The following is a 27,181-nucleotide window of genomic DNA, read 5'->3' on the forward strand; positions in this document are numbered from 1 at the left end:
ACAACGCAACTGAAAATAGCAGAACACAATAATAAATTGTGTATTCACAGGTAATGAAATGTAGTCAGATTACCAAGAAGCAATCTTTTTTCTCCTACAACTATTTTATTTAGATGACTGTAAAAGAACTTGCACACAGTTTGTCTTAAAAATTATTGGAAGCTTACTGTATATGGCAAGGATGGAAAATGGGGATCAGTTTTATTCACCAGACTAGGAGACAGGAATGTCAAGAAAATGCCTCATCCGTTTGATAAGAAATTGATATTTTTTGCACCCATTAGGTTTTAATTTTAGCTCACTGTTAATGCTATATAAGCAATGCTAATTTGTGCACTATGAATTTTTCTTCCTATGAGATTGCAGTTATAGCACAGACTGATTTACAGTATATTATATTTAAAGGTAGGTCATATTTCCACTTAAAAACCACATATATCTGATACAAAATCACTTTATAGTACAGAGCATTCCAGAGCTTCCTGGAAATCAAAACCAGTTAAGTAAATCCTTTGCATAAGTAAATCCTTTGCATAGAGCCCAGAATTCTTGCTCTCTAGGCTACTATCTAAAAACCATAGCTAACACAAAGCTTAATAATTTATTATGATTTGTTAATATTAATAATAATATTAATAATAAATGGTAGCATACACTAGACTAACATTAGCCTGTGTCCTTGCAAATGTTGTTGGACTCCAGTTCCCATCAGCCTGAGCTGGCAGGGCAAATGGTCAAGGATAACAACTTGCTCATAAATACAAGGAAGACAAAGGAGCTTGTGGTGGACTTCAGGAGACAGAAGAGCAATGTCCAGCCACTTTTGATTGATGGGGTCTGTGTGGAGAGGGTAACAACGTTCAGATTTTTGGGCATTGAATTACAAGAGGATCTGTCCTGGAGTGTCAACACAAGGGGGCTTGTGAAGAAGGCGCAGCAGAGACTGTACTTTTTGAGAATTCTAAGGAAAAACCATCTTCCGCAGAAACTGCTGCTTGCCTTCTATTCTATCACTGTGCCATTGAGAGCGTGCTCACTTATGGCTTATGTGTGTGCTACGGAAGCTGTACTACCCGGGACAGGTTGGGGTTGTGCAGAGTTGTTAAGGCAGCAGAGAGCATTGTTGGCTGCCCACTCTCCACCTTGGAGCAGATTTATGCCACAAGGTGCCATAGGAAGGCACTGGGCATAGTAAAAGATCCATCGCATCCTGGTCACTGTCTCTACGAGCTCCTGCCGTCGGGACGGAGATACAGGACGATGAAGACAAGAACGAGCCGTCTTAAGAACAGCTTCTTCTCCAGAGCGATCTCGGCCCTGAATGGGAAGCCTGGACTTTGAAAGTCATCTAATCTTCCTTGCTGTATTATACTGTATTGTTTTAATTAGTGTTTTTATAGTTGTTTTGATTTTGTGTGGAGTGCCCTATCTGGGTGGATGGAGCAGCCAAGTAATTTCGTTGTCCCCGAGAGGGGGCAATGACAATAAAGATGATATTATTATTATTATTATTATTATTATTATTATTATTATTATTAATGGGAGTTGTAGTCTAACAACCTTTGGAGGTCCACCAGTCTTGATCTAGCCAAGTGTGTCAGTTCTGACCAGCAGTAATGTTCTCTATGGTTTGAGGCAGAGGTCTTTCACATAAAATGTCAGGGATTGTATTTCTCACATACAAAATAACCTGCCCCCTAAGCAATAGTCCCTTCCTTAAGTTTAATGTAGGATAGTACTCTTAATAGATCATTTAATAAGAAAATATTGAACCTGCAAAGCTCATAAAAGTATCCAAGATCATTGGAGAGCATCCATAATCAATGTTAACAAATAAATACCAGCAAAGCCCTCCCCAATAACATCCAAGATGAACAAATAGTCTGATGACATGCAGCTTCCAACATTGCTGTGTCTAAGTTATCCTACCAATAATGAAATCTCAGGTCATGTTCTTTGTTGTTTAAGTTGGGTACATACAACATTTCATTCTAAAGTCAATGGACACTGAGTACTTGTTTTTTTCTAGGTAGTCCACAAACAATCTAGATTTATAGTTTATTGCCCCTGCCCTGAAAAACACTTTTTGAGAACCAGGTTTCATCTGAAAACAAAAGCTCATTGCAGCTTGATTCTGCATTACACCACAGTGTGTCCATTTGAAAACAAATGAAAACAGATGTAGGCAATGGGGGTGAGGATTATACACCTGCCAAATGACATTGTGGTTCAATGCATACCAAGATCACAATCATCGCTATATTCTAAATACCCCTGGGGCACATGCAGGGAGGAAAAGGTGTGGATGACTGAACAAGAAGAGAGTTTTCAAACATGTATCAAGTAACCACACCAACCCTGGTGGATGACAGGATCTAGAATCAATCTAGATTGAAAGTAGCTTGAGGATGATCATGAACAAGTACAGGAGGAAAACTATATTTTTATGCTACAAATGGATTAGTGGGTATGTAGACCAAGCAACCATTGTGGAATGTGAAAATTTGTGATTCTGCACACTTAGAATAACCCAAAAACAAGAGCATTGAAAGGTTACTTCCAAATGCTTTTTCTGTCTTGGTACTTGACAAATGGGACTTGTCAACCTAGGAAGGTAGCCCATCTAGGAGAAGGAAAACTCAGTTCATAAACCTCTGCTGCCTTCCAGTTACTCATTCATGAGAAACACTTCAGGAGTAAACCAAGGAAACATCTGTACACACTTGCCTTGAAGGTCATCTTTGGGAGAAGAAAAGGCTAAAAAGTAAACCCTACACAGATCCCAAATGGAGTCCTTAAAATTGTTATATGCATGTCTCCTTCAAGCAACTCCTGCAGCCAAGCTGGTGCCAAATGTATCGCTCAGCTTTCCTTTAGACCACATCAGTAAGGCAGAGAGAAGGGTCTTGTTGTGACAGCAGCACCATAATGTCATTGATTGTCTCCCTTCTTCAGAGCAACTAAAGAAAGGTCAAGCCCTAAGGTTGAGAGCTGGCAACTTCACGAAGTCTGAATATTTGTACTTGGTTTAATTGTGTAACAGTAAGGTTTAATGTATGCAAGGTGCTCATAGTTCTATCATTTTGGTTATTCAGCTAGTTTGCTTTTTTAATATTAATTTATGTTTAAGAATTTAAGAAGCACCCAACTGGATCCTATCAAGGTCCACCAATTCCAACATTCCATTTCCAAGAATACTGGCCAGCTGATGCTAAGTGGGAAACCCATAAGCAGAACTAACCAGGTATGGAACCTTCAGCCCTCCAGATGTTACTGAACTACAACTCCCATCAGCCCCAGCAAGCATGGCCAAAGACAATAATAATAATAATGATAGTTCAGCAACAAGTAGAGGCCCAAAGATTTTCTATACCTGCTATAAGGCAATAGCCTCCCTATGTTGTTGGTACCAAAAGCATCAGGAATTCAGGCAATTCTTGTAATTTTAATGTCAAGTCTGAGTGAAATGCAATATGATAGAGCTATATGATTTTAAACAAAGCAGAATCTTTTGATAGCAGTTAATTAAAAATAATTCCAGCACAATCTGCAAATGTTCTGTTGTAGAAAGGTTCTCTTTATATCTCTTGAGTATTTTAACAGCATTGTTAACATTAATTTTCTTCCATGAATAAGATAGCAGTATTAGCACAGTGATGTCTGTTTACCCACACTGTGTTGTAGCAGTCGTTCTCTGTTCAAATCTAAGTCAATACATGGACAAAAACCACAAGGACTCATCCAACAATTAGTGCTGCATTACATGGCTCCCTGCCTGTTCCTCCCATTAATTGCTGTGGTTATTAGAATGTGAATCTGCTTGTGTGTGTCCAGATTGGCATACAAAAATAGTAAAAATATTTTTTTAAAAAAAAAAGGTTGGCACAAGAAAGTATATGTAATGGGGAAGGTATAAACACTGGAAAGTTTTATGTCACTGTGAAAACTAGCAACTGGTTTAATAGAAGCAACTTCTTTATAAAATATCCTTTTTTTCTGTAGGTTTTTCCAGGAGGCAGTAAGGAAGCAAGCCACATCACACTGAAGTCAAGAGAGCTGTTCCCATGCACTAATGAAGTGCCTTTCTTGAAGTCCTTTACTGGCTTACTGGCAATATATCAAATATATTTGTAGCAAATGGAAGACAAAATATGGTGTTCCTTTTTTGAAGTTTCATGGTATTGCACAGAAACTTTCTGGCGCCTTAAAAAATAATAATAATAAAGAGTGTTAAGATTCCATCATGTAAAATTTGCTGGTGGAGGTAGGTGACTCTAAATCACTGAAAGGATTTTTGTTTATTTGCTATTGTTTTTTATGGGAGTTATGCTGTATCTGGAACACTGGTAAAGTGCATTCTAAATCTCCCTGCCTACTAAATCCTGCACTTTACAAGCGGCTATGAAACACCGTCATCTAGTTAGTTGATGCTACAGGGATCGTTAAAACAAACTTTGGTTTAACTAAGCACAGTATCAAAAAGCATAGAGGAGGAGCAAAGCAGCTGAAATTTACTCACCAGGAACCCACACAGTCTCTGTAAACCATAGTTTGGCTTACCATGTCATGCGAACCAGGCCCCTGTGTTGTGCCTCAAATGTGCTTTAAAGGTATAGTTGTGTGCAGCCGCAGTTAGCATCTTACGGTACCTCTTTACCCTAGGACAGGTAATTTAAGTTGAAGGACCCAGCGAGCAGCCATTCACCACACAAGCAGGCACCTTGCACATGGAAGCAGTGCAGGCAGTACACTAGCTTTCTTGCTTTTACTTGTATTCAAAATGAATTCGAAATTTAAGAGGAAGATGTGCTGTCAGAGAGGTAGACGGGAGTTTGACATATTGTTCACATGGCATGGGTAGTGAAATCTTATCTTAAATCAGTACTCTGTAGCTCTTACAGCTCATGGCTAGTAAGGAGAAAGCTTAACCACAAATCCCAGTTCAGACACTTTGCCAAGCCATCACAACAGCGAAAGAGACCAGAGGGGAGCGAAGCTGCTGCAAGCTCCTCTCTAGGAGTTTGTACAGTTGTGTTGTGTTGCCCCAGTAAGCCATATTTTGGCTTGCTGTTTCATGCAAACCAGCCCATGCAGAGAAGTACAATTGGAGGAAGGTGTTGGGAACAAACACCAAAAACAGGGATGGAAATCCCAGTGCAATCAGATACAGCAATTACGATGCTTTGTGCTGTAGGTACAACATATATGCTAAGTATCTAGAATCCAGGTTGCTGTGAACTGCAGTCCCAAATATGTATATGCAGAAATCCCACTGAAATCAATGTAACAAGCCTCACTCATATATTGCTTAAAAGAGTTGGAAGCCCTTATCCATGGTAATAGTGATTTGTGACTATGACTGCCATCCTATTCTAGTTTTAATTCTTATTAAACTTCTGCAGAATCTAACTGTGGTAGGAATATTCCCCACAATGAAATCACCGGCTTCCCATCCAGATAAAAATACCAGGTCATGAGATATACAGATACATTGAGAAACCAGGTAGACACACCTATGACAAAACAATTCCTCCAAGTTAACCCATCTTGCCTGTGTCTTGCTGCTGATGCAAGCCAGGGCAGACCCTAACCTACAGTGAATTTATGTAAAATCTCCTCTCTGCTTGGTCCTCTTCTCTCAAAAAGTCTGTGCTCTACCCTTATCCATTTTGACCTGTCTACTATCCATGTCTCCAGTGTCTTCCTTAAATACAGTTGATCACTCTTTCTTGCTTAATGCTCTATGTTTCTGTGATTTTGTCCTCAGCTTGTCCCACCATATCTGCATAGTCTTCCAGTGTTTCCGCAAGGGGAAGCTTTCCTTCTCTTTCTGTCTCCTCGTGGGGTTCCTCGTGGAACTGCTCTTGCACCTTTATGCAGATGACATTTAGCTCCACTATAGAACTTTCTCCCTCCTCCAGGTTCAATCCTTGGCATCTCCAGGTAGGGCTGAAAGAGACACCTGTCTAAAACCACAGCCAGTTAGGGTAGACATTACTGAGCAAGTTAAACCAATGTTCTGACTCAGTATATGGCAGTTTTTAAATGTCCCCGTGTCTGATATTTCCACTTTTATGTTTCATCCTTGTCTTAAGACTTGCTTTTCTTTCCTCCAAAGCCCTTCTTTCTTTTTTCGCAGTCCATGATGTCACCATCCTTGCAGGGACAAAACTTTGATACCTCTCCCTTTTCTTCACTTCCTATATCTAGTTACAGGTTGGTAGCCATGATGGTCTGCCGTAGTCGAAGCAAAAGGGTCACCAGACCCTTATATATAGTGAGAAGTGGGGAGGGGTATTACTCAGAAGGTTGGTGGGAATGGGTGATTGGCTGATAGGTGTGGTAAACCTGTTGACGACTCTAACGACTGCAATTGGTCTTACAGGAAAATGCAAGGGGTGAGATGGCTAAAAATAGCTTGGATTCTTATCTCATTATACATGATAAAGCTATTTTTAGCTATCTCACCCCTTGCTTTTTCCTGTAAGACCAACTGCAGTGGTTAACAGTCGTCAACAGGTTTACCACACCTATCAGCCAATCACCCATTCCCACCACCCTTCTGAGTACCGGTAATACCCCTTCCCACTCTCTCACTATATATAAGGGTCTGGTGACTTCTGTTTCAGTGTATCTGAAGAAGTGTGCATGCACACGAAAGCTCATACCAATAGCAAACTTAGTTGGTCTCTAAGGTGCTACAGGAAGGAATTTTATTTTATTTTGTTCCTATATCTAGTCAGCCAGCAAAGCCTGATGCTTCTCTCTTTACAACACTGAGAAAAGGCAGGCCTTCCTATTGGCAAAAACTGAGGTTCATGCTCTCACCTTAGCTACTACTATAACCTTTGCTCTCTGGTCTTTGGTTGCCATTGCTCAGCAAAACATCCTTCACTTCTACCCAGAACTCTATCACCAAAATCAAACTCAGCTTAACCGTGTGATAATTAGACGCTTCATCCTAACTTTCAAACTCCCCCATGTGACTTCTTTTTCTACTCTCATACTGCAGTGCATTGGTGCAGTGGTGGTTGGTGACCATTGGGACTGGAAGGGTAGAAGGCAGGGAGGCCAACAGTAGGTGGAACCAGAGCCAACAACAGGCACAGCCAACAAATTCTAATCTTGTCCCCATGCTCCTCCCTGTTGAGTTCCAGAAGGGTAACACTAAGATTGCTGAGGGAGCTGACATGCAGTGCTATACCCTGGACTGATGGCAGTAAGAAAGCAGACAGGTGGGGGCCGGGCTGAGGGCAGACTGAAATTAGTGGGCAGTGTCCCATTAGCCTTAACGGACCAGCCTCCACTGCATTCGTGATCATGACTTTCACTCCTCCAGCTCCATCGCCATCAACCATTCAAAGGTTTCCTGCTTCTTCAGACAACTCCACCTCTTCTCTCTTGCTGACTCTTATGCTTGGAATTGCCTCCTTGCAAGTTGCATGGTGCCACTCCTTCCATCAACTCTCTCTTCTCCCTTACACACTTTTTCCACTGAGTTTGGCAGAACCCTTTAGCTCACATACCCCAATGTAACTAAGACTAAGTATAATAATAGGCACTTATTTGCAGAAAAATTCTCGCCACTGAGTATCAAGGAAGTTTTGCTAAAGAAATTAAGGGAAACTGCAGAGCTGACACAAGCTAGCCATGGAAAGTAACTACTACCCTAGTTACTACTTGTGAACTCAAAAATCAAAATTTGCAGGGTATATAAGCAAACTTTATACAAGTTTAACCTGCTTCTCAAAGAATAAGTCAAGGAACCAGGGCTGTAGCGATGGTGAAGAGGGGGAAACTGAAGAAAACTCCCTTAATTTGAAGCTCTGGGTATTTAAAAGCCTGTAACATTTTACTTTGCAAAAATATAAAGTATGCAAGCAGATTCTACCTAATTGCTCATTAAATAAACAATTTTCTCCCTTCCGGTGTTCTTCTCCATGAGCATGAAGGCACCAAGAAGACTCGCAAGCAATATTATTATTATTTATTAATTTTGTTAGTTGTTTTATCCAGCCCAGGGCAACCCAAAGTAACATATAACCAAGCGAACCAAACAATAGGACACTTGGCCTTTTTGGTTTTAAACATCAAAATATTCCACAAATATGAGCAAGAGAAATCTCACAATTCCTAAAACCTGCCATAATATTAGTAATATGATATATCAGGTCCATTTCTTTTTCCTGGTTTGCAGCACTGCCATATACTATTCCCACTCTTGCTTGTTCAATAAACTACCATCACAAAGATCCAAAACTGTGAGTATGCCCAATAGTGAAGTCTTCACCTGCATCCAGTGACCCTAGTCCCAGATGTACAACAACAGAACTGAACACATGCCCAGCAAACAAAAAAATCTGCATTAGACAGGAGGATGATTTAAGGTAAGTGCACTGAGAGTAAATAATGAAACCCAAAACCACAGAAGAGACCATTTTAATACCAGTGTGAAACACACCTGCCATTAGAACGATGCAGTTTGTACAACAATGCAGTGTACAACATCTGACACCATCTGGTAAATTAGAGCATGGTGCTGAGCACTTTTCAATAAAAAAAATTTAAGAGTGAAAAGTAACATTAATTCCTCCCCCAAATCATAAAAGGGTGAAAGGTGACAGGATGAAAGTCATGTCCCAGCCAAAGTTAATTTCAATATGTCACTGGTTTCAATGGGAAAGTTAAACATGTGCTTAAAAATACCTGATTTTGAAGTGTTTGCTGGGTGCATTTCACCCAGATTGATTCTGCTAGTAAATCATTTGGTTTTTTTCTTTCATAAAAGATTGAACTTGTATTACATTTCATTAAACTGAGGAACTCTTTCACCTTATCCCTAAACATACTGAAAAACCTGTTCAGCCAGCCATGCCTTCTGTATTATTTGCAGCCTAATCTTCATTATTTTAAAACAAATGTATTGAGATTGGGCAATGTGCTGTCAGAAATGTAAAAGACAAGCATTATAGGCCCTTTTAAGTGCTGTTCATCACATGTCCCACAGAAATTACATTTACACCGCTCTGGGTGTTCTTCTTTGTAAAGAAAAACAGGGCATAACTTGACTTTAAAAATAAATAAAAAATAAGCAAATATGAAATGCTCTTTACATGCACTTAGCAACACACTTCCTTCTTTTTCTTGCTCCAGTTTGGTATTACAAAGAATAAAAAATATGTGCCATGCAATGGTAAAAGTGCTGAATGTTGCAGTTCAGTATTTTCTACACAGGAAGTCATGAATGTGGTTCCTGTGGGCACACAAAGCCTACAAGCCCCTCGCTGTCCCCTTTGTCTGGAGGTGGTGAGGATGATTCCTTTTTCTTGTCAAGTATATAGAGCTAAGGGAGGAAGCTGGAAGTGTGGTACTGTTCCCTACTTCTTCCAGCTCTTCTTTCAGATTGGGAAAGAGCACCACTCTTCCAGCTCTATGTGCTTGTCAAGGCTCACATTAACTCTACCGAACTTGACTTCCCCCAATATCCCCCTGGAAAGTATGGGTGTGTACATGCATTCATTCTTTCTGTATGTCAAGGAGGGGGCTGATTCAGGGCAGGTGGGAAAGAAGCAACCAGCAGAGTATTATCCACGGCACAACCTCAAAAACCTCAATTTGCCCACAGACTAAAAAGGTTAGCAACCCCTGGTCTACACTGACTGCAGTAGTTCTCCAAGGTTCGACACAATGCAGTCATTCTGATCGACATGGAGATGACAAGGGTTGAACATGGGACCTTTGCCTACACACTGCCTCTGAGTAACCTCCTGCTAAGCACAGGTATCTGCAAGCAAGACCCCTTGGATAAGGTGGGATTAAGTCTTGAATAAACATACAAAGGATTGGTTCCGCTGATTTAAATTGGAGAGTTACGCTTGTCTCAACTCTTCCAATGAATGAACAGGGCATAAAAGTGTCCAAGTTTGGTTAGAAATATATTTTAAAAATTAAAAAAAAAATGTCCAGTAGCACCTTAGAGACCAACTAAGTTTGTTCTAGATAGCATTTCAAAGGACGATACTATAGTCTAGTAGCTGAAGTTAAGCACTTCAAGCAAGGATTGTTTTATATATACTGACCCAGAAAAAAGTCCTATTGATTAATTCAGTGGACTCATTTCCTAGCAGGGGAAGTTTAGAAATGCCGCCTTAACATGTTTAATTCTGTCCCACTGAAATTAATGGGCCTGAAAAATGCTTTAACTTTGCATTGTGCTAATGCATATGACTAATGGGTACAAGGTGACCTATTACAGTCCACAGTAACAGACACCTCCACAGTTACCTCAGGTAAATTAGTTACACCATAACACACTTTATATTTGCAAGATTAGATTAGATTAATCAAACAGAGGTAAAAGACAGGTCTCTTCTTGTTCTTACAAGGCATACTGTGGGGCTGTTGTTACAATCTATGCTACCTGGTTCTTTTTCCTTTGTTATTTTATCTCAAATGGACTAAAAAAAATCAATAACACAGATTGAATTCCCAGATCCATTGAACAATTCTGGAAGAGTGGGAAAGCCGGTACTTTTACCTCCTCTCTCCAAACAACTTTCAAACACCTCTTAGGAGCAGGTGTGACAAGAAGTAAGTGGATTTTAGGAGATGGAATAGCTATCCTTTTCACTGGGTATCCACTTCTTTACTTCCGACTTCTTGCCTGCCAATTCCTCTTGTTACAGATTTAGCATTGTGTAGACAAACCTTACACCTGTTGATCATTCCATGACCACAGCAAAAAGCACATTTCGCTTCTAATCGAATAAACTAAACTGGTGAGGAATCTTGAAACTACTTTGCCTTTTCTTAAAAAAGAAAAAGAAAACGTGTCATGTGTCTGTGGCTCTTTGATTCCTGGCTTGACTTCCCTTCGTCTTTCTCTGGAGCTTGACTGACGGAAAAACTGAATAGAGAATTTCCCTCTGCCTCCCCAACACAAGCATCTTCCTCATACGAGCTAGTCCTTGAACCCTTCAGCGGTTGAAACCATTGCTACTCCTCTGGGGGAACTTCCCCCGCTCCATTCATCCTTTGTCTAATTACGCAGCCCAAATAATACGCTCTTTAAAAAAATAAAAAAGACAAGACTCCTCCCCCCGCACAGATGGCAAACTTGTATGAGCAACTCGCTCTTTTTGCCTACGGTGCCTCCCTGACCCACCTCCTTGCCCCGACGGCAGCTGGCGACGTCTGGAGGACGACAAAGCAGCGAGTGCCCCTTCTCTCACCGCAGTCGCTCCAGCAACTCGTCCTGACCGTCGGCAGCCTCGGGGTCCCAACGAGGCGTCTGCCTGAGGCGGGAGTTTCCCTCGCCGCCTCTCCCCTCTGTTTGGGCGCCTAGCAGTCTCTCCCCACCGCCACCCCGCCCTGCGCGCGACCCCTTTAAAGACGCAGACACGCACCTGCGTCTGCCCGGTTCCAGCGCCCTGAGCAGAAACTTGGTCCTTCTTTCTCCTCCTTCGCCCCTCGTCGCCGCTCTGTGGTGTGGAGGCACCCGGGCGCTTTGAAGTGGAGGCGAAAAGGCGCGGCGCAGCAGTGGAAGCGGCAGCGCGGGGAGGAGGGGAGGGGAAGGAGGGGAGGCGCGGGCGGGAGGAGGAAACTGGAGAGCCGGAGACGACGCGGGGCAGTCCTAGCCGTCAGGACGGGGTCTATGTTCGTGTCGGGGTGCTGGTGGTGGTGGGCGCACGTCTTTCCCTCCTCGAACTTTCTAATGTATAAGGCGGAAACCGACAAAACTAGTCAGAATGAATCAGAGAGGAGGATGCTGCCCGGCTTGACCATCTGCCCCCCTCCGTGTTGCCCACTCTGACTGGCAGCAGCTCTTCGGGGTCCCAGCCAGAGAGATGTCTTCCTTCCAAGCCACCTGCTGCTGCTACCTTTGCCAGGCGTAGATACAAGTGGAGGACTCTGCACTACTGAGCTGAAAACTTCAGCACATACATACCACAGGCCTCTTAGTGGCTTGATTTAGGTGCACCACAGCTTCCCATACTAAACTGCGGAGGAACACAGTGGAAATAATGTCAACTGCATGGTGCCACTAGGGAATGGCCATTATACGGCCACGTGTGCAGGGAAAGAGGAGCTGGGAATGCCTATAGGTGCTTCCATGGAGAACTATGTGTTCCCCCCCTGGCCACCAGTGTTTTACAGAAAGGATTCACGTGCGTGCTGGAACTTTAGGTTTTGCAGTATTAAGGTGGATTAAAGCGCTCTAGTGCAGGAAATCCACTTTTTTAAAATGTATGGGCTTCTCGCCATGATGAGGAAATGCATTGAAAAGTTTGGGAAGAACAGATGATGAATGGGAAAACATGCAAATACCCTGACAGTAAGGAGATCAGGGTAAGTGCAGAATGAATGCTCATAAACAAATCAGAACGAATGTTCAATAAAAAGCAGACATCGTCTACCCACTGAATAAGCTTTGAGCAAGCAAAGGAGAATTAATGTGGAGTGGAGGAGCTTTCCCTCTCTGTCACTTGCCACATCCGTCTCCTCCTCTCCAGTTTGAATCTTTTTTTGTATTTCCTCCTCCCAATTAATTTTCTCTGTGTCATGTCATTTTAAGAGTGTAGGCCTGAGGGCAGGGACTGTTAAGTTTTTGTGATCTGGAAGCTACTCAGAGAGCCTTTTCTGATCAACCTTAATTATTTCCTTTTCCTTTTAGGTGACTTTTGCTTAATGTCAGGTGACAGCAGTTTTGCAATGAAAAAAGTAAGTAACCCACTTATTTCACATCACAGTCTTTTGGCAGTGGTGGGGAAGCTCAGCCCCAGGGGCCAAATGCAGCCCTCCGGGCCAATCTCCCTGGCTCTCTCAGGACTCTTCTCCAGCCACACAGCCACTACTAGCCATGCCTCAAACTCTCCCTGAGCATTTTTGTCTGCCTGGAATGCATCCTTCAACCGTGATGATGCTTCCCTGGATGGAGGATAGAGAGCAGTGTCCTAGGTGAATGTGTGTACAAAGGTAAAATTTGCATTCATCACTCCACCCACTTTTGCCTCTGGCCCCACCCATCACTGCCACATGCCCCCTGACCCCAAAGGTTGTGCAGGAGGGACTGTTGCCCTTCAGTTGAACAAGATATCCCTCCCCTACAGCATGCTATGTCCTATTCAGCCGCCCCCTTTGTTTTATAGACACACACTTGCTGCTCTTATTTTAGATTATCACATTAGGCCTGTCCTATTACACACATGGGGACGTGGGTGACACTGTGGGTTAAACCACAGAGCCTAGGGGCTTGCTGATCAGAAGGTTGGCGGTTCAGATCCCGACAACTGGGTGAGCTCCCGTTGCTCGGTCCCAGCTCCTGCCAACCTAGCAGTTCGAAAGCATGTCAAAGTGCAAGTAGATAAATAGATACCTCTCTGGTGGGAAGGTAAACGGCGTTTCCGAGCGCTGCTCTGGTTCGCTAGAAGCGGCTTAGTCATGCTGGCCACATGACCCAGAAGCTGTCTGCGGACAAATGCCAGCTGCCTTGGCCAGTAAAGCGAGATGAGTGCTGCAACCCCAGAGTCGTCCGCAACTGGACCTAATGGTCAGGGGTCCCTTTAACTTTATTACACACATAGATGTGCTTGTGGAGCTTAGCTAGTTGGGAATCAGCATTTGTCCTTGTGGTTTTTATCTAGACATGATGCACATATTTAATTTTTAATAATTATTAAATAAAAATGTTTGGCATCATTTTGAGCAAAATAAAAAAATCACTGATGTTAGAACTGCAGCCTCCAAGCTGCTAATGCCAGATGAATGTCAGTGATGCAAAGACTGCAGAGGTGGTAGATATGGAGAGCCTTAAAATTCTCTTAAAAGACAGCTCTGTGCAATCACATGCATGTGTGTTGTCATGTGTGGTGGGAATCTAAACCACTCATTTTAGTTTTGTAATGTATGCCATTGGTTTCTCTGATATATGTAATTTATTGTTGTGAGAGTTCAGTCAAAGAATAGTGGAACCAAGTTGCAATCACATGCATATGCTGGAAGTAACTCCAGTTGAACACAGTGGGATCTGCTGTATATATTGGATTGCACTGTTTCACACATTTCAACTGTGAAAACTCTTTTTGGTATGTTATGCAGATGCAAACAAAGAAAGTTTGTTAAATAATAATAATAATACATTTCAAAACATAGAAGCCAACTCCTAGAGTCTGAGGTCCCTTCGGCCCCACCAATAAAATATTTGATGGGACCAAGAACCCCCAAAAGTTGATAGGCATTGCCATTTGAATGGTGTGCACACACCATGTCTTGTGAGCGATTATATGGGGCCGAGCTTACCTGCCCCGCATATTTATTCAAGTTGGCACCCCTCTTTCAATGTGAGGAGAAAAGGATCATTGTAGTACTCACTGTAAACCCCACTCCCTTTCAAATATGAAGCAACAATAATCAAACAAGTTTGCCCAAGAGAGCTCCATAGAGTACTCTGCAGAGTAGGCACTTCAAGGAGAATGGCCTAAGGATCATCTTCAAATGACCAGTTTAGTCCTGGTGATCCTAAAACTGCCCTGGAACCAATGTGCTAGTACTGCAGTGATTAACCCAAAGATAATAAGGTGATATTGTAAACCTTTCTGGGGATGTGTATAGTAAGAGTAATATCTTATCATGATGACTAGAGGCAAAGAACATTATTAGTGTGAGCTGCAATTCATATAAACCAGAAAATTTGTATATAAAGCAGATTAACAACACAATTCAGCAATCCAAGTAAGTTTTACTCATTGTAGACCTATTGAATTAGTCATGTTCATTAATTCCAGTGGGTCCACTCGGTGTAAAACATAATTAAGTATCACCCAATAAGCAGTTTATATGCAGACATTCTACGTTAAGTGCATTTCAAGTCACAATGGCATATAAACATAATGCTTTGCATGTTTCCTGTGTACAGATGTACACAAACCTCAAGATCAAAGGCAATTCACATCACTACTTTTTGCATATTGGTCACAATGTGGTTTTTGTGTTGTTGCTTTTAAAAATGACTTAAGTTCCTTTAAAAAAAACTTTTATACATACTGTGACCTCTTTGTTGTTCAACCTGTGTTTCATAGATTTTCAAAGACATGATAATAAACCCATTGGTCCAGTTTGGATGTAATATTTAACCTTTTGTTTTGCAAAAGAAAAAGAAATATGTAATTCACAGAGCAATTGAGATGTTCTGCTTTCTTGGGAAGTGTTCCTGATAACCTGAAAGTTGTAGCAGTTCTAAAGAAAAAAAAAACTTCTACATAATCACTAATTGTGTCACAACACATCCACAGTGATACTTGCCATTTAGCTAAGGATGGTCTTGGTGTACCACACTTAGTATTTTGTGAAACATTCAGGAGCTGTGATGCTATGGATTCAGCAGGTCAGTAGACTAAGAGCACCATGTGAGAGGCTATTTTAATTAGGGTTAAAGTGGCCCTAATAGGTCCTTTAGGGCAGATGATACTCTGCACAGCATTGTTTCTTCCAGGAAAATTTCTTTCCCTTCTTGTTCTTTCTTACAAAGTGTGAAGCTAAATCTTGTCCTTCTGGACAGAAGTTTAAATTCTGGTTCCTGCAAATTCAAAAATACTTACTTTTGCTGATACACTATATGTTTATACTGTATTCAGATTGCAGTTATAGAGGACAGGATCCTTTTGTGCTCTTTCAACCATCCTGCTGCTCAAGGCTGAGATGAATATTCCATTGGGTCCCCACACACAACCCCTAGTTCTGAATGGGCAGAAGAGACAATTCTCAGTGAAAGCAACACCCGAACCATGTAGAAGGGCAACTGTTATTCTCTGACAAGCAGCACTGTGTGTATTGCAAGGATTAATCAAGAAGGATTAATCAAGTAGAATTGTTGTAAGCATGGCACAAGTCCAAAGTATGAGAAAAGCCCACCAATGTCACAACTAGTCATGCCCAGGAAAGTCTCCAAACTTCATTCACACACATACCCCTCTTGAGACTTAGCACCAGAAAACTTAGCTAAATGTATGTCCCATGTAAGGAACTTAAAAGTGTAAAATAGGAGTTATCCATAGCCTGCCATTTTGTAGAATGATTAAGAAAAGTTTGGTCAAGTTGTGAGTTGCTGTGGACATTTCAGGGTGCTGTGATGAAAACTGGCTGTGTTTAAAAATAAATAAATGAGGCAACTAACTTGAACTGAATCAGCCCTAAGAGATAAAACAATAGCAGCCCATCATTCTGTTTTGATTGATTTTGAAGTCCTCTTCAGCCTTTCAGTCTCCATGGATGCCAAACACAAAAAGGGGTTATTGAGAATGTGCAGGCTAGTCCCATCCCCTAGATGCTGACACAAATGTCAGCCGCATCTCCTGGCCAACACATGATCAAGAGAAGGTTTTGCTTCAATTGCCATATTCTGTGTATATGCGTACCACATGTGTAGATATGAATCCACTTAGATTCATAGCTGTAGTTTTGTCTCTAGTCTACTGAGCTAGAAAAAGAGGCAGGCAGCATCAGGAGAAGTAGGTAAGAGGCCTGACCCTGGCATAGCTAATATAATGGGAAACCCAGATGGGCAGGGATATAAATTTGTTAATTATCGTTATCATCATCATCACCATCTCTTTGACCTGTCCACCTGTACCATAAATCCCTGTTGCCTGTGGCACAAGCTGGCTGCCCCTGTCACAGAACAGAATTCTTATAATACAGTCCCTCTCATAGCATAAACTTTATTGATGTCATGTAAAAATCCAGAAAGAGAGAAACGAGTGTGCAGTGGAGTCTTGATGAATCATAACAAGGAGGAAAACTTTAAGCAAGTAACCTTCTGACTAACAAAATACCCTGCTAGTTGTCAAAAGTGGGAGAAATCCACACTTTCCAAGACAAAAGCTAAAGTCTAGTAATTTCTCTTGGCTGCAGTAGAGTAAATCTTTAGAACTGGGCGGTGTCCAGTGGAATTACTGGAGTGAAACCAGGCATGGTTTGTCATCAGATTCCAGGTTTTGGAATGACAGTACTTCAGTACATGATCTCTCTGCAAGTGAAGCAGATCTAGAAACAGTAGTTCATATCTAAATCAGATCCTGAAACTGAATGCCATTTAACTTTTATCTAAAAATATAGTGTGTGCATTTTGTCTGAAACAGACTGTGTAAATAAGAAATGACATCATATTAGGTTTCTAACATTTTCTAGAAAACATCCAAAAAATTATCATAACTTATTTTTTCAATGCATAAAACATTGGCTGTGGAAAGCATAATGTGGTTTACAACCATCTAAATATTTTCTCTCTATAATCTATGCAGTAAAGCACAGTAAAATTACAGTCCCAAACCTATTGGTTAATAGTCAAATGTATAATTGTTTGCATTTTAAAGTAGATGATATATGCAGTCTGATGTGTAATTAGTACTGCAAAGAAACATTCTGTTTCAGTTCTTACGTTAAATAGCAAATTAATGTTTCGGATGGGTCGCTGCAGTGACTGCTGCAAAGGCTGAACTGGCACAAGTAGCATGAACTGATATTTATGTGCTATGAAAATTTCTAAGTCTTCCTTCGTGTGTGTGTGTGTGTGTGTGTGTGTGTATTTGGGAAAGTATCCACCTGTTCTCTATGCATTCAGACGCCTCTTGAAATATTGTCACCCAACTTAGCATGGTGGTTCTCAAAACAGAGGAGGCAGTTTTTATCTATTTATTTTAATACGGGTGCCATTTTGAATCATGTTGGCAAACCAAAATGTTCTAAATTGGAAATTTCTGAAGTTATCTTCACCCAGTTTGGCATTATGGTTTCAAAATGTGCTGATTTGGATATTCGGGCATGACGGAAAAGTGGGCCTTTGGCCTGTGGTTGGATGCTATCAGATGATATTTTGAATCAAGATGGTGCACAAAACTGTTCCAAACTGCAGTGCTTTTAACCAAATTTGAAAAGAAAGAAATAGGACTGTGCATAGGATACAGCCAAAGTTCAAAGCTCGAACCGGATCAGGCCAAACTGGGCAGATCTATGGTTCATCCAAATCACGTTGAGGCAGCTGTTGGGGGCAGAGCATTGTACAGGGAGGAGGAGTGGCACAGCCCCACACTGTGCTTTGGCTGCATGTGCCTGTTCCCAGCAGAGGAGCACACACATGTAATCAAACTGAGCAGGACTGAACCCTCCGTGGAAATCCTGTTGACTGTGGAGGTCTGGTTCACTAGTGTTATGCACAAGGAAAGTATTAGGAAAGAATGAAAATGGGGTGGGCCAAGATTGCAGAGATTCTAAGGTGGGAAGACAAGACCCAACCCTGGGAGTAGGGTAGGGGGTAGGGAAGTGACTTGTAAGGGAAGGAGAGAAGAACTGGCTACCACCCCACACAAGTACTTCTGAATATGTAGAGTGCACTTTCCCTTCATCAATGGGCAGCCAGCAACATGTCACTATAATGTGATTTTTGAGGGAACTGTTCCCGTTTAAGATTATATGATTGCCAGCAAGCTTGATCACCCACCCCATCCTAAGATCTCATAGGAGTGAGGGATTTTGAGTAAGTTCACAACTTCAGTTTAAGTAGGTCATCATATTAGTGATAACGTAACCTACCACATCATAGGCTTATCACATCCCTCATTTGTGTCTGACTGTTGAGTAATTATCTGATATGACTCCTGAAAAGAATCTGGCTCCACCCAGGAACATTCTGCCGCTGGAGCAAAACAGGAGAGTCCCTATTGATTCAGCTTCAAATCAAATATTATAGACTGGGAACAAACTGTAACCAGTGGAGAAACACTTGGGACTGCCTAGTTAACCGTGCAATTCATGACAAAGTGAGAAAGCTTTGACAAATAGGCTGTAACAGGTTAATAGCTAATATTATAAATAATTACGTATAATTTCAACAGCTTGTAGCCTTTGTAGGACAAATTGTTATATAATGCTGACACAGCTAAGTGTTCTTGAGGTTTACCAACTCAAAAATATATCCACTTTCCCAAAAGAGAGAGGGAAATGAATTATATGTGATTTTTAAAAAGAAAAAAATTGTCTGAACTATTTGCTTGTTTTGGAAGGCATGCTGAAAGCTAGGGGCTTTGCATCACACCCTATATTGGCAGGACTTTAATCTGCCTTTTTATTTCTTCAGCTTTTGTTGTCATCACCCTCCAATTCCAGTTTCTTTTTCCAGGCCCCATATTTATCTCTGAATTTAATGTGGAGGTAGGAAACTGCTTTGGTCTCTTTCCTCATAGCTGCAGTATTTAGAGTCAGACAGACACCCCTTCCCTACTGATTCAGTGATCGTAGTGAACAAATACTGAAATTTAAGGCAACTATTGATAGATATGTTCTTCTAGCAACTGGAAGGTTCTTGCATGAAAAACAAAATCTGTGGTTGACAACGCAATCAGGACTTCATCTGAGCAAGAGAAGTTCATCTGAGCAGGGAATTTCTGCTGCCTTGTAATCAATTTCTGCTAGCCATGAGGGCTATTTTCTACCTCCACTGTTGGAGGCAGTATGCCTCTGAATACCAGTTGCTTGGAATCGCAGGTGGGGAGAATACCATTGTGCTCATGTCCGGCTTGCAGCCCTCCATTGCACATCTGGTTGGTCACGGTGAGCACAGGATACTGGAGTAGGTGAGCCTTTGCCAAATCCAGCAGAGGAGATCTTCTTATGCTTAATACCTAAGGTCATAAATAGATCTAAGTACGTTTGTGGTATCTTTCTTCTCCAGACTGGTAGCTACAGTATCATGATTGAGGAGCAGCTTCTACTAAGAAAAAAAATGAAACTTCCATGATCCTAAAACCAGGCACCTCCCCTTTTAAATGAATGACATTTGCTGACCAGGCAGCTGAAACAGATGTGAAACCAACACCCAGACACCTGAGATTCAGTTAACTCAGTGTTTCCCAAACTTGGGTCTCCAGCTGTTTTGGGGTTACAATTCCCACCATCCCTCACCACTAGTCTTGCTAGCTGGGGTGATGGGAGTTTGGTCTCTAGCTGTTTTTGGACGACAAGGTTGGAGAACACTGAGTTAACTTATCTGGGTTCTCCACTTGCATATGTATCAATAATATGACTTGCCTGCCTCTTATTAAATTTCTGTTGGACAGGAGGAACAATTCATTGGAACAGATTGGCATTTGATGAATATTCCTTGGGACCCTAATATAAGCTAGGGGACTTGCAGTTCTTGGTTTTATTCTCCAGCAAACTGGAATTCAGTCTGGCTCTGGCTCACTTCTGCTGTGAATTTCCTTGCAACATCACAATAAGTCTGCAGTTTGTGGCAACAGCAGTTGGTACTCAAATGAAGTAGCACTGTGCAGTTTCTTCAAGGGTACAACGTTTTGGATAATAACACAAAAGGTTGAGAATTGTCCCCAGAATTCCCACCTTTCTTGTAAAATAAGTAGAGATGAACCCACGGTGAATGTCAAAACAGCCTCTCATTCTTTACAAGTTTATTACCTCTGGCTTTTAAACCGTATCCTTAATGCCAAGCAACAGGCAATTTGCAGGTTCCATGTTTTAAATTAACTATGCAAATTGACAGCCTCCCTTTTGTTTGGTATCCAAGAGAGGTGACAGCCCTAAAAATAAAGGAGCTTCTATCAGGCCAGGGCCAAACAGACTGCAACGTTTCTAACACAGACGCCAAGGTGCTGAAAGGCTGACATCATCCAGATTCCAGTGGATGGTACAAACAAGATTGAAAGGGGTGGGAAAGAAAGTTGCCAAAGCCTAGGAGCTCTGAAGATAGTACCTGAGTAAAGCTCCTAGTTATAGCAATAGTTCTTTATAAAAATTTGTCAGCATTTCTATTTTGCAAACATATTTTCAAGGAGTTGTAGCTTGGCCATAAAAGTTTGTTCTGGGTGGAACTTGGCAATGTGTTTTCATCCTGGAACACTTAGCATTCTGCAAATTCAATTTTTTAAGATCCAAGTTGCAAGCAATCCAGCTATAATAACTCAAAAAAGCTGTTTTACTCTAACAGGGGCTTTTATCTTAATATTAGAAGCCATATCCACAGCATGTTGCAAGACCCATGGTGACCACCCCACAAGTAATGCTGTCAGTTCTGTAGCACATCTACAAAATCCACAAACAGACAGAACTGTCTCTGCCTGTAGATGGACAGCAATTTCAGTGGTGGACCTCTTCTTGATGTGTACATGTATGTCCAAAGCCCAAATAATATCCATCATTTTGTTGTCACAATGGTCCAAAACAACTTTCAGGCAGGCAATACACTTGCTATGATGTTGTTACATTAACTAATACAGCTAAATGGATGAACTTCATCAAGTGATACTAGCTTTTCAAAATCTGATAGTCATTGACACATTCAGCATCCTCTTGTCTCTTAGCAAACCCCTAGGTAATCCCACCACCTACTTTGAGAACCATTGTGCTGGACCAACTGCCTCAACTGGTGCCCTGCAGGTGTTTTAGACCACAACTGCCATCATCACTGACTAATGATCATGTTGGCCGAGGCTAATGGAAGTTGTAGTCAAACAACACCAGGAGGGCACCAGGTTAGGGAAGGCTCTGGAAGATCATTTCAGGCACACACAAAAACCCAACCAATATGGTTTTCCTTCTGAAATTTTAAAGGGAAAAAATATTTTACATCTCTGCAAAGTCTCTGCCATTTATCTGTTAATGGCAAATTCTTACACAATGCTTCCTAGAGATAATAGCCAGGATCCAAGAGTTTCAGTAGGTGTGTATCCAAGGACTTAAACATGTCAAAGGGATTTTTAAAACTGTTTTCCTTTGAAGAGCAGAACCCACCCCATGCCAAATCACAAACTGCCTTTGAATCTTCACTCAGTCACAAAAGAGATTATCCACTTGGCATGACAACAACCCCAAAGCCTCTTTGAGTGAGTTTTAGAGTAGATCCCTCCAGTGTGAAGTCAGTAGCCCAGTAAATGCACAGGATAAAGCTAAAACCTGTAATGTACTGTAATTACTTCTGGTCCTGTGATTACATTTTCAGTGGAGAGTATCACTGCTTTTGGAAAGAAAAATAACATTTTTCAACATAGTTTGAAGCAGAGAATGTGTACACATTACCAGCTTAAAACACAGCTAGGTGGTCCTTTGTCTCAATTCAGATCAAAGTTGGCTGGGGGGAAATGCATCAATACTACATTGTCAAGAAATAACAGGATAGATACAGAATTTGGCTATGTATGCTGCTTTCCAAACCAACAGTGGGAGCACCCTGGGTGCAGAGTAAATGGGAGTGTGAACACAGCTAGAGTTCTGTTTTGTCTCTTCATGTGTGGCAGTTACCCCAGTTCACTCCCAACCCCTGCTAAAAAAAAATAGATCCTGCCAACATTTCTTGCCTGCTCACTCCTTTCCAGTAGTCAGAGCCCTGATCTGTTTTTTACCTTAACTTCTCCATTCACCTGCACATTTATTCCCCATTGTCTATTCCTTTTCAAACCATTTCCTTTTGCCACATAGGGCACATCCACACCATACATTTAAAACATTTCACTCACATTCAAAGCACATAGCTTACCCTACCCAAAGAATTCTAGGAACTGTAGTTTGGTGGAAGCCGTGTGCTTTAAATGTGTAAATGCACTTTAAACATATTGCATTGCCATGACCTCAATTTCCAGTGGGCCTGCCTAGCACATCCTAGCTTCCCCCACCCCGCCCCCAAAATACAGCTCCTCTGACATGAAGTGCTGTGAGATTGTTCAAAGGGAATTAGCCTTCACTAAATTCCCCATCTTGTATTGTGAGCCCTTTTTTCTTAAACATCATTCTCTGCCTCCATGTGGCTCTTCAGAGATTGGACCACAGCTTGAATCACCCCAAATCATTGGCCACGCTGCCTGGGGCTCATGCAAGTTGTAGTCCAACTTCCATCTTTAGGCTTTAGGTTCTCCTTTCTTGGTCTGTTATCTTTTCTGCATCCTTCCTTTAGCTCCCTTGGCTCTGTATGTCCTGTCCATTTTGCTTCCTGATGCCCCACGACCTCTTCCCAGTCTTTATCCTTGTTGTGTGTTCCAATTTTTTTTCTCACACAGCTGACAATATCTCCTTCCTTCACAAAATTTGGACTGAAAGCTCTTCATTGGCCAGGCCAACTGAACATTTCATGGCACCACACTTCTTTAGCAGTCAGGTCCCAACTACATATGACATTAACATAGAGAGTATCCAACATTAGTCATACTCAGAGGAGACCTGAGTATGACTTAATTTGATTTCACTCATAATAATTGCAAGGGTTTTAAAAAAATCATTTTGCAGTGAAAACTCTGGCACTGAGGGCCAAACTAAATAGAAGCTTTGCTGAAAGCCCCTCCCATGGCCCAGTCCCGATCACACATAACTTGCTGCTATTTGCATTGGGAGAAAAGCACCCATTTGGTGCAAGTAGGTACTTTCCTTCCAATGCAAATGGAATGTGGATTTGGACTGTAGCAGATACAAAGGGTTAAAGCCATTTTCATACATCCTGCCCCCACCCTGGATAGGGTCCCACAACAGCTGCTATTTGCATGAGAACACCATGTCTAATTTGGTCCATGCTATCAGAGGTTTCACTGTAGCAGGCGCTGTGAATTGTATAAGACATTGTAGCAGTGATGCCCAGCAAAACATTCTAAGATGGTACAGAAGTAAATTTGGTAACAGTTGGGAGGGGCTGTTAAACATTATTTTTGCACATATACGGTGATCTTGTAAACCAAAATATAACAGACTGGAACCATTTGCATGCAGGAGATCAGCTGGACTAAGGATAACTCAACTGAGATATTTTCAAACTAATATTCAGATTTTAAAATGACAATGTATAGCGAGCAATTAGTCGGCTATTGCTAAACTGGTATTAGCAAAAAAATTGGAGACACAGAAGACTCTTGAAGATTTGGGTCAAAAGACAGTAAGCCAAAGAATACAAAAAAAAATAAATGCTCTTATTAATCTGGAAACAATTTGTGAATTAAAAAAAAAAAAGCTATATGCTGAATTTCTTGTATTAGATCATGTGTTGGCTTCACGTCTTAAAACTGGAATTAACATGAGGGAGGAGGCGCAAGTTCAAGTTGGGAGTGCTGAAAACTTATGGAACAGTGTGGGTTGTGCCAAGCTATGCTGAGTGACATTGTGTACATCCATTAAACAGCTCAGCCAGCCAAGTCTGCACAAACAAAACTTCACATGTATTGGCTTCTATACATTAAAAATGGTGCTGTGAATTAATACAGAAGGTCAAATTAGACATGGCAAAATTGAGTCATGCCTAAGTTATTGTCACTCTTCATATTTTGGCACAAATCAATAGGACCTAAAGTCACACATTTTGCCTGCAAACCACTGCATCTGGCTGTTCCCTCTTCCCAAGTAGACTTAATTCTCACTAGGGGGAAAAGCAGCTAGAGTCTACTAGTTTGGGGGCAACCAGCAGCGATGGGGGAAAGGTTCACTGCAATCCATAGTGATGTAAAATCACATGCTTCTGTGAAATGGATATCATTAATATCTAAAATATGTTTTATATAAAAAATTAAACATTAATAAAATTATTATTCTTTTATTAAAACTATTTATTTAAAAACCATTGAATTTTTTCCTCAGTATAAATGACTCAGTGTAAGGAAACCTGTTTTTTTAAATAATTGAAGGCATGATAAATTATGCCAGTGAGAGCTATAAACAATATAGAGACTACAGTTTTTTGGATAAAATGAAATGATCAGGACTAGATTCCAAATTTCTCAGAGTTTAACATTTTTCTTCTCTTTGTGGTGTGTTCATGTGTGTGTTCACTTTTGGTCTTGAGTCACTGAGACTCAAGCCTGTCTTCAGAACACTCAAAGCCGTTTATATCTAGGAGTCTTGGTTGACCACAAACTTGACATGAGCCAACAGTGTGACGCGGCAGCTAAAAAAGCCAATGCAGTTCTGGGCTGCATCAATAGGAGTATAGCATCTAGATCAAGGGAAGTAATAGTGCCACTGTATTCTGCTCTGGTCAGACCTCACCTGGAGTACTGTGTCCAGTTCTGGGCACCACAGTTCAAGGAGGACACTGACAAACTGGAACGTGTCCAGAGGAGGGCAACCAAAATGGTCAAAGGCCTGGAAACGATGCCTTATGAGGAACAGCTAAGGGAGCTGGGCATGTTTAGCCTGGAGAAGAGGAGGTTAAGGGGTGATATGATAGTCATGTTCAAATATATAAAAGGATGTCATATAGAGGAGGGAGAAAGGTTGTTTTCTGCTGCTCCAGAGAAGCGGACACGGAGCAATGGATCCAAACTACAAGAAAGAAGATTCCACCTAAACATTAGGAAGAACTTCCTGACAGTAAGAGCTGTTTGACAGTGGAATTTGCTGCCAAGGAATGTGGTGGAGTCTCCTTGTTTGGAGGTCTTTAAGCAGAGGCTTGACAACCATATGTCAGGAGTGCTCTGATGGTGTTTCCTGCTTGGCAGGGGGTTGGACTCGATGGCCCTTGTGGTCTATTCCAACTCTATGATTCTATGATTCTATATCTTTCTATGCCAGATGATAGAACCAGATGCATATATCAAAAAGGGCAAGGATTTTATCCTTTCAACGGCTTAGGGAAGTGGTGGTGTTACAAGGTGCCAGTTCTCTCTTGATGGTATTGCACTGACATGTCACATTATGCTGCTGTTCCTCAATACTCTGAAAAGCCCTTGTTTCTGTTGGTAACCCCGTCACTATAGATATCTATTTGTCATTCTGTTTACAAGCCCATTTGTCCCTTCCATATTTACTAGCTCCTGCTATTTTATGTGTACTTCTAAGCTTACACCACATTGTGTGCAAGGTCACTGAGTGGGAGAGAATGCTGTGTGTGTGTGTGTGTGTGTGTGTGTGTGTGTGTGTGTGTGTGTGTACTTTAAAAAAGAGTTCCCATGCTCTTACTAACAACTTCAACCTGTAGCTCTTCATAACTTGTGCAGCATTTAACATGGCCAAGTTTGTTACTGAAGTTTGGGGACTTGGATCAACCATTTAACTGTAATATTTTGCTATCAAAACTTGGTAATTACTATGTGTGGAAAAAATGCTGTGTAGTGCAAAAATGATACAACCACTCAGATATTAGAAATATGGTTTATGAGCTGTGTCCTTTTGAACATTGCCTCCTAGCCTGTTCTGTTCCAGACTGTTGCTCTTTATAACTCTAAACCTAATTACTAATGGTGTTTTAAGGTGCTACCACTTCAGACAATATGGTGCTGCTACAGCCACAGAAATCTGGTTGATGCTGGTCTGTGGAAGCAACTTGTCTCCATGTACTTGGAAGAGTTGTTTTTTTGATCACGATGGGCTTCCTGCTGAGATTTTGTTCTGATTAAGTCAGGGGATCCATTGTCTGCAAATCTAAAGCAGATTTTGTTTTGCCAGCAATAATTCCAGGGAGAATAACAAGATTTGGTATTAAGTGTAAATTCATGCCAAGAGACAACTGATGAAGACATTTATAGTTTGTCATAGTTGGACAAGGACCCAAGTTTGACCAAAGGATATCACACAGTTTATTTACATTTAGGTACAAACATGAACGAGTGGGTTTTTTCTTCCTTCCTTTGCTACTCATTAAAAACAGCCCTGGTGGATTAAGCAAAAGATGCATTGAGTCCAGAATCCTGTTTTCACTGTGGCCAACCAGCCAAATGCCTATGGGAAGCCCCCAAGCAGGGACTGAATGCAACAGCACTCCATGTGTGATTCCCAGAAATCTGCTTCCAACGATGGAATAATAACATAGCCAACATGACTAGTAGCCATCAATAGCTATTCTCCATGCCTAACCCTCTTCTAAAGTCATCTAAGCTGGTGGCCATCACTACATCTAGTGAGAGAAAATTCCATAGTTTAACTATGGTGTTGTACAAAAAAGTGCTTTTTCTCTCTCTGCCCTGAATCTTCCAACATTCCACTTCACTGGATGATCCCATGTTCTAGTATGATGCAAAATCTATTACACAACTATCATGCCCATCCTTGTTTGAAAATATAACACACTGTTTTGCTACACCAGTCAATATACCACACTGTTCTTATTAGTGTGTGTTACAGTATTTCTGAACACCGATTCTGCCACACTTACTCATGACAAGTGCCTTTCTCAGTAATCATACTGAGACATTCATACTGAGACCCC

The 27,181-nt window shown here is 41.4% G+C and overlaps 1 protein-coding gene and 1 long non-coding RNA gene across 6 annotated transcripts in view; one reads left to right on the top strand and one right to left on the bottom strand.

Moving 5' to 3' along the window:
• ADGRG2 (adhesion G protein-coupled receptor G2) overlaps nucleotides 1-11,540 on the bottom strand; it is a 55,102-nt gene extending 43,562 nt beyond the window's left edge. For 3 of the 4 annotated variants that reach the window (XM_081199407.1, XM_081199406.1, XM_081199404.1), the window contains exon 1: nucleotides 11,406-11,540. The gene's annotated coding sequence lies outside the window, so the exon portion shown is untranslated. Of the gene's footprint in view, nucleotides 1-10,537; nucleotides 10,975-11,405 lie in introns of those variants that run through there. The other variant, XM_081199405.1, reaches the window with a different exon arrangement.
• Nucleotides 11,541-12,260: 720 nt separating this feature from the next.
• The window catches only part of LOC308589920, a 29,124-nt gene continuing 14,203 nt past the window's right edge, over nucleotides 12,261-27,181 (top strand). For both annotated transcript variants that reach the window (XR_014009554.1, XR_014009555.1), the window contains exons 1-2: nucleotides 12,261-12,348; nucleotides 12,674-12,720. This is a non-coding gene — a long non-coding RNA (uncharacterized lncRNA). The remainder of the gene's footprint in view (nucleotides 12,349-12,673; nucleotides 12,721-27,181) is intronic.

This window comes from Podarcis bocagei (assembly GCF_964188305.1).
Source record: "Podarcis bocagei genome assembly, chromosome: 6".
NCBI classification, from domain to species: domain Eukaryota; kingdom Metazoa; phylum Chordata; class Lepidosauria; order Squamata; family Lacertidae; genus Podarcis; species Podarcis bocagei.